This window comes from Octopus bimaculoides, chromosome 7, assembly GCF_001194135.2.
Source record: "Octopus bimaculoides isolate UCB-OBI-ISO-001 chromosome 7, ASM119413v2, whole genome shotgun sequence".
Lineage (NCBI taxonomy): Eukaryota > Metazoa > Mollusca > Cephalopoda > Octopoda > Octopodidae > Octopus > Octopus bimaculoides.
This window is the reverse complement of record NC_068987.1, coordinates 4,475,179-4,482,294: the sequence shown is the minus strand read 5'-3', so window position 1 is coordinate 4,482,294 and position 7,116 is coordinate 4,475,179. Positions and strand designations below refer to the sequence as shown.

Below are 7,116 nucleotides of genomic sequence, written 5' to 3'. Positions count from 1 at the left end.
TACATATACATATATATATATATACACACATATACATATACATATATATATATATACACACATATACATATACATATATATATATATACACACATATATATATATACATATATATATATATACACACATATATACATACAGACACACACACACACATATACATACACACACACACACACATTGATTTCAAAGTTTGGCACAAGGCCAGTAAGTCCTAGGGCGGGGTGGTTGAAATCGATTACAATGCCCCCCTAGTACTTAACCAGTGCTTATTTTATCACCCCACCCACCCCCTAAAAGGACGAAAGGCCAAATTAACCTTGGCAGAATTTGACGACAGAACATAAAACTCAGATGAAATGCCACTAAGACTATTTCATACTCATTCTGCTTTTGACCCTCTGCTTCACCAGTACTGGACCTGGGACTAAACCAGAGCTGGCCCTTGCGCACAAAGACCCTCAGCCCTAATGCAGTCACAAAGAAAACCTTCCCCCCTGCCCCCATTAATGTGTTTTACATTAAAATCTACTTCATTAGAGCTTTGATAATTTTAGAAATATATTAATATACTTTTGTTAACGAAGGAATTTTTAAACAATTAGGTAGGCATTATTTATATAATTCACGAGAAGCATTTGGCATTTTATTAAACGGGGCTAATAAACCCAACCAACTAAATAGGCTTGTGTTATTAATTTTTCTGAAATTAGTACAACATAATTAAATCATTGTCTCATTATTTGATGAAACATTCCAAACTTTGTGTGTGTGTGTGTGTATGTTTTATTTGTTTCAGTGCCATGCTAGGGTTACGCCTTGAAGAATTTTTTTCACCGAATGAATTGTTCCCTGCTAATTTATGGGGATGTAAACAAACCAACACTAGTTGTCAAGTGGTAGTGGGAGAGACAAACACATTATATATACATATATACACATACATACATATATACACATACATACATATATACACATACATACATATATACACATACATACATACATACATACATACATACATACATACATACATACATACATACATACATACATACATACATACATATATACATACATACATATATACATATATATATATATATATACAATCTAACCAAGGACTCAACAACAACAAAGGAAGAATTTCCTAAGCTTAACTTTCTCATTCTCTCAAACTTTACTTTCCCCAATTCCCTAATCCCTAATCTCCCCCTCCTCCCCCCCCCAACCGATGATTCCATTAAGGAATGCTTTATCCCCAGGATGGTTAACAGAAGGTGAAGGTCGTTTATCTAAGCGCCAGATATCTAATTCAACCAGCTGTGCTAATTGGAATTGCTTCATGCCTTTTGCATACCATTTGCAATTCCAATGCAATGATGTAATCCTCCAAGACATTGTATAATGCCATGGCGTCTGCTTGGAATGTGGATTTTCTCTTTGAAAAATGGTGAGAATGGCAACGGAAAGGCACAGTTGGATTCCTCTCTCTTCGTTTATATTTTATTCTTTTATTTGTTTCAGTCATTCGATTGTGGCCATGCTGGAGCACCACCTTGAGAAATCTTAGGGAAATAAATCAAACTTGGTACTTGTTTTTCTTTTGTTTTTGTTAAAGCCTGGTACTTATTCTATCGGTCTTTTTTTGCTGAACTGCTAGGTTAAGTGGAGGTTGGGGACAAACACACACACACACACACACACACAAACACATGTATACAATGGGCTTCTTTCAGTTTCCATCAACCAATCTTATTCACAAAGCTTTGATCGGCCAGAGGTTATAGTAGAAGACATTTGCCCAAGGTGCCACATAGTGGGAGTGAACCCAGAACCATGTGGTTGGGAAACAAACTTCAGCCACCAAATAAATCACATGCCACTTCCTTTTTCTTCTTTTTTCTTCTTTGTTTTTTCTTATTGCTTTTATTCTCTAGCTTTTGTGGGACGAAGCATGTGACCTTTTGACATTCTGTGTAGACTGAGGAATTAACGGAACTAGGTTAGTTTGGCATAATTGTTCCATTTGAACAGTTGGAGAAGAAATGGGAGTGGAGGTGGGGAAGGGGTTGCAGAAGGATTATAAATATGCTTTGTCTCTATCTTTTCCTTGTTTCAGTTATTGGACTGTAGCCATGCTGGGGCAACATCCTGAAGGAATATAATTAAACTAATCAGCCCCAGGACTTAGAGCTCTTTTTTTTTGGTCTTTTTTTTTTAAAAAGTCTGGCACCAGTTGCCAAGCAATGGTGGGGTTGATAAACACAGTGACACACATATATATATGATGGTCTTCCCCACAGAACCACTAAGTCATGGAGAGATAAACAAACCAACACCAGGTGTAAAGGAGGACACATACAGAACATGAACACAAGGACACACACACACACACACACACACATGCACTCACGTGTGTGTGTATGTGTGTATATATGTGTGTATGTGTATATTTATGTGTGTGTGTATATGTGTGTATATATGTATATGTGTGCATGTGTGTGTGATTGTTACTTAATCTGCAACTTGAAGTTTTATAAGAGAGATTTTTTCATATGCCTACACATGGACAATAGCTCAGACTTTTTGTTCAACAAATTGAACCATTGCATCAAAGCCCTATACTTCTTTGCAAGAGGCAGACTTACCACTCAACAACAATGTCATTAAGGAAGTAGGTAACGTCCATCCATGTTCTCATCCCACTATCTCAGAGAGGGTCATGGGAGTAGAGTCTTCAGACACCTCCTTCATAGGGTGTCCAATCAGAAGCAACTGTCATTACACTGGATTCCCAAGTATGACCAACTGAAGCTATGGCCATTATCTAACCATCTCATTTCGGGTTTACCTTAGGTCTCTTGGCTTGAAGAATCCCCCTTGATTCCTTTCTGCAACATTTTGAACACATGTTTGTAGTACCAGAGCCATGACCTCTCAATGCAGGGCAAGTAGCTGCTCAACTTGAAGAGACTCCTTGACCTCTGAGCTAGTGAGTGATGTTACTTCAGAGATACTTCATAGGAACACCATTTTGACCACTTATATTCATGATCATACTCTTTCGGTCATTTCTCAACATTTATGACCATAGGTAAGGGGAGATACAAAAAACAAATTAAGACAGCAATTTTGGCTTTTTTTTTTACCAACTTTCCTCTTGTGAAGATCGAATGCCAGAGTTGGCACATTACTTTAGCCAGCCCCTACAATTCTTGCACCCGATTCAGTTTCCTGCCTCCCATCACTTGTGAATATGAAACAATACCAGCAGACAAAGGTCAACAGAAGAAGATGAGAAAGAGATAACAGGGGAGAAGTACTTACAGAAACTGTTATCTTGTGATGGGGAAGCTTTTGATGCCCAGGTCTTATCTGGAAAGAGAATAAAAATTCAGAAGACTGTAAAACAACTGACTGGGACAAAGTGAACAATATGTGTGTGTGTCTGTGTGTATGTGAGTGCATGTGTGTGTGTGAGAGAGAGAGAGAGAGCTAGTGTTTGTGTGTATGTATGTTTATATGCTATTATATTACTGCATCAGCCACAGATATTTCCTTAACTATCACCACCATCATCATTTAATGTCCATTTTCTATGCTAGCATGGAAAATGGTCGTTAAATGACGATGATGATGTGTTAGTTAAAGAAAGAAACCTTATCTTTGGCTGACTTCAGCTAAAAATGCCATTTGACACAGCAACTGTAATGATATTTCTGTATTCCCCCGCCCCCACTCCATTGTATGTTAAATTTTCAGGTTAATTCCATAAATTCTTGTTGGTGTTAAGGTGTTAAGTCAAGACCAGTTTTTTTTTTTATTAAAATTGTTTTATCACAACTTATTAACATCAAGGTGAAACATTTTACTACTAATCAAATTGTTGTTGCTGGTTCAGTCATTAACATTCCAGTTAATTAACTCTAATAACATATTATTTAATTAATTATAATAGTAAAGCATTAGTGTTGTGAGGTGAAAACTTCTTAATTAAAAAACATGTCTGAGAAATGAGTCCCGTGAGGTGAGATGGCTGTCACTGGCCATTCCCCATGGCAGGGCCTTAACATCATGTTTGTGAGGCACAGCTAAACACACCATTTGGTCTGGGGTGTATAATCCAATTACACCTGCCACCCCCATCTTCTGCTGTTTAATCCAGCACCCCCCCCCTTTTTTTCTTTTTCTTTGTTTCCTTGGTGAGGTAGTTATGAGTTTACTTTTTCTTCGTAATTTGATATTTTATATTTCTAATGTTATTTTGTTTTTCTTGTAAAAAAATATGTTGTTAATAAAAACAGCCTAATACCCCCAACCAAAACAATAACAAAAAAAAAACAAAAAACAAAAACAAACAAAATGAATATATTTTTTCAACACAGCAGGGTTTGTAGTGTGCTAAAGGTATTGAGGTCATGTTTGGGTCAATTGTGTCTTTGGTTGTCAACAATCAGCTTTAAACTATGGTTGAGTAAAGAAAAGATTTATTAAACATTACACAACCAAAATGTCTTGGGGCATTGTTGGTGCAGGTGTGGTTGGGTGGTCAAGATATCTGTTCCCAAAGTACATCATTTCAGGTTCAGTCCCACTGTGTGGTACCTTGGGTAAGCAACTTCCACTATAGTCCCAGGTCAACCAATGTTGTGTGAGTGGATTTGATAGATGAAAACTGAAAGAAGCCCATCACATACACACACACACACACACACATACATGCATGTTTATTTATTGTATAGATAAAGGATAGAAAATGGAATGAATGACATTATTTATAATCACTACAATTGTTTCGACACATTTTTACCCCTGCAGTACATTGGTGAGATGTGTAATTATTATATAGCCATCCAGGGTGTAAAATGCACCTCATGTAATTGTTTAAATTAGTCCTTCATTAGACCCCACCACCATTTCACTCAGTGTTAGAATGCATATCCAAAGTGATGTGTCATTTTCAGCAGTTTACAGACAAAACTGTACGGTGACATCAAGTAGCCAGCAACTGTGGATGAGCTTTGCATAGCATTCGTCAAGGTTTTTACCCAAATCTTATGCAACACATATATGCCCAAATGTGCGTGAGTGCGTGTATATTTATGTCTCCTGGTATTGGCATAGTCTGACAGCTGTAAATAAGTATCACTGTTACACAAGCAGTGTCATTCATCTCTGATATTCATCTAAAATATATGTAACCATGAGGTAATATTACCTTGCTTGGAAGCAGGTAAGAGTTGGTGATAGAAAGGGCATTTGGCTGTAAGGAAATCTGCTGCCATAGACTTTGTCCGACCCATGCCAGCATGTAAAAGTGGATGTTAAAACGACGAGGATAACTCTTTTATATTTTTGGTGTAGATCAGATTCTACATTCAAGTAAAAAGAAATTTGATTTTTCTTTCATTTTGCAATGATAAAAATAACTCCATCAAAGGATTAGCAACTCTCTCAAAGACTTCTCTTGCTCTTAATCGACTTCTGATCAATAGGACTTGATCAATACCCCAGATTCTTAAGAGTGAAATAATGGAATCTTTGCTATATTCATACTTTTCCTATGCTCATTATTAAGGATTCGACACCTTTTCCTCTGGAGCATTCGTTCACTTGTTTCGGTCATTTGACTGCGGCCATGCTGGAGCACCGCCTTTAGTCGAACAAATCGACCCCAGGACTTATTCTTTGTAAGCCTAGTACTTATTCTATCGGTCTCTTTTCCTGAACCGCTAAGTTACGGGCACGTAAACACACCAGCATCGGTTGTCAAGCGACAGTGGGGGGACAAACAGACACACAAATGCACCCACATATATATATATTTATACAATGGGCTTCTTTCAGTTTCCATCTACCAAATCCACTCACAAAGCTTTAGTCAGGCTGAGGCTATAGTAGAAGACACTTGCCCAAGGTGCCATGTAGTGGGACTGAACCCGGAACCATGTGGTTAGTAAGCAAGCGTCTTACCACACAGCCAAAGAAATTTAATCATACAAATACCATGGATACAATGTGATCTCTAACTTGCATGATGATGACGATGGTGATGATTATGATAGTGGTGGTGATGGTGGCGATGATGATGATGATGATGATGGTGGTTTAACCCCAGATTAGCTCTGATTTAGAAGACATAAAATCAAAGACCTTCCAACCATGATCATCCTACCTTTTTGTATTCGTTATTGAATCTATTGAACGTGCCCATCTCTGTTGAAAACAGTTGAGTGTGCTTTGATGAAAATTTGGCTACTATTTCTAGAAAGTCAAGTGACCACATAGAAGCACCCTTGGCTTGATGATGATGATGATGATGATGATGATGCTGACACTGTTAGTGGTGGTGGTGATGATGATGGTGATGATTATGCTGCTACTGCTGATGATGTTAATGATAAAGTGGTGGGCGGAAGGAATTGTTAGTATGCCAGACAAAAGGCTCAGCAGTATTTCGTCCATCTTTACGTTCTGAGTTCAAATTCCACCAAGACCAACTTAGCCTTTCATCCCTTCAGGGTCAATTAAATAAGTACCTGTGATACCAAAAAATAGAGAACCCCTCGTTGCTGAGTTGAGTGCAACAATGTACCTTAATTTTCTGTGTAGAACTTAAATTCCAGACAACAGATGCTTTGCTATTCATGCAGCCCACATGGTGGATGATAACACAACACAGCCCCACCAGTCACAGTGTTGGACAATAGAAAAAATGCTGAACAAAAATACCAGAAATATCTGTGAAGAACAAATTAGAACTGGAAGAATTTCTCAAAAACAACTGGTGATTCCTTTTATTATGGTGACATGTGATGGTGGGGCATTTAATTGTTAATAGAATTCATAACTCGTTCTCTCTCTCTCTCTCTCTCTGCATATATTCTTTTATTCTTTTACTTGTTTCAGTCATTTGACTGTGGCCATGCTGGAGCACCGCCTTTAGTCGAACAAATCGACCCCAGGACTTATTCTATCAGACTCTTTTGCTGAACCACTAAGTTAAGGGGACGTAAACACGCCATTATCAGTTGTCAAGCGATGGTGGGGGAACAAACACAAACACATACATACATATATATATATATATATGTATACATATGTATACATATA

General features: G+C 37.7%; 1 protein-coding gene across 2 annotated transcripts in view; it reads right to left on the bottom strand.

Moving 5' to 3' along the window:
- LOC106873584 (CD9 antigen) overlaps nucleotides 1-7,116 on the bottom strand; it is a 164,176-nt gene that overhangs the window by 56,746 nt on the left and 100,314 nt on the right. For both annotated transcript variants that reach the window (XM_052969172.1, XM_052969171.1), the window contains exon 3: nucleotides 3,331-3,378. The gene's annotated coding sequence lies outside the window, so the exon portion shown is untranslated. The remainder of the gene's footprint in view (nucleotides 1-3,330; nucleotides 3,379-7,116) is intronic.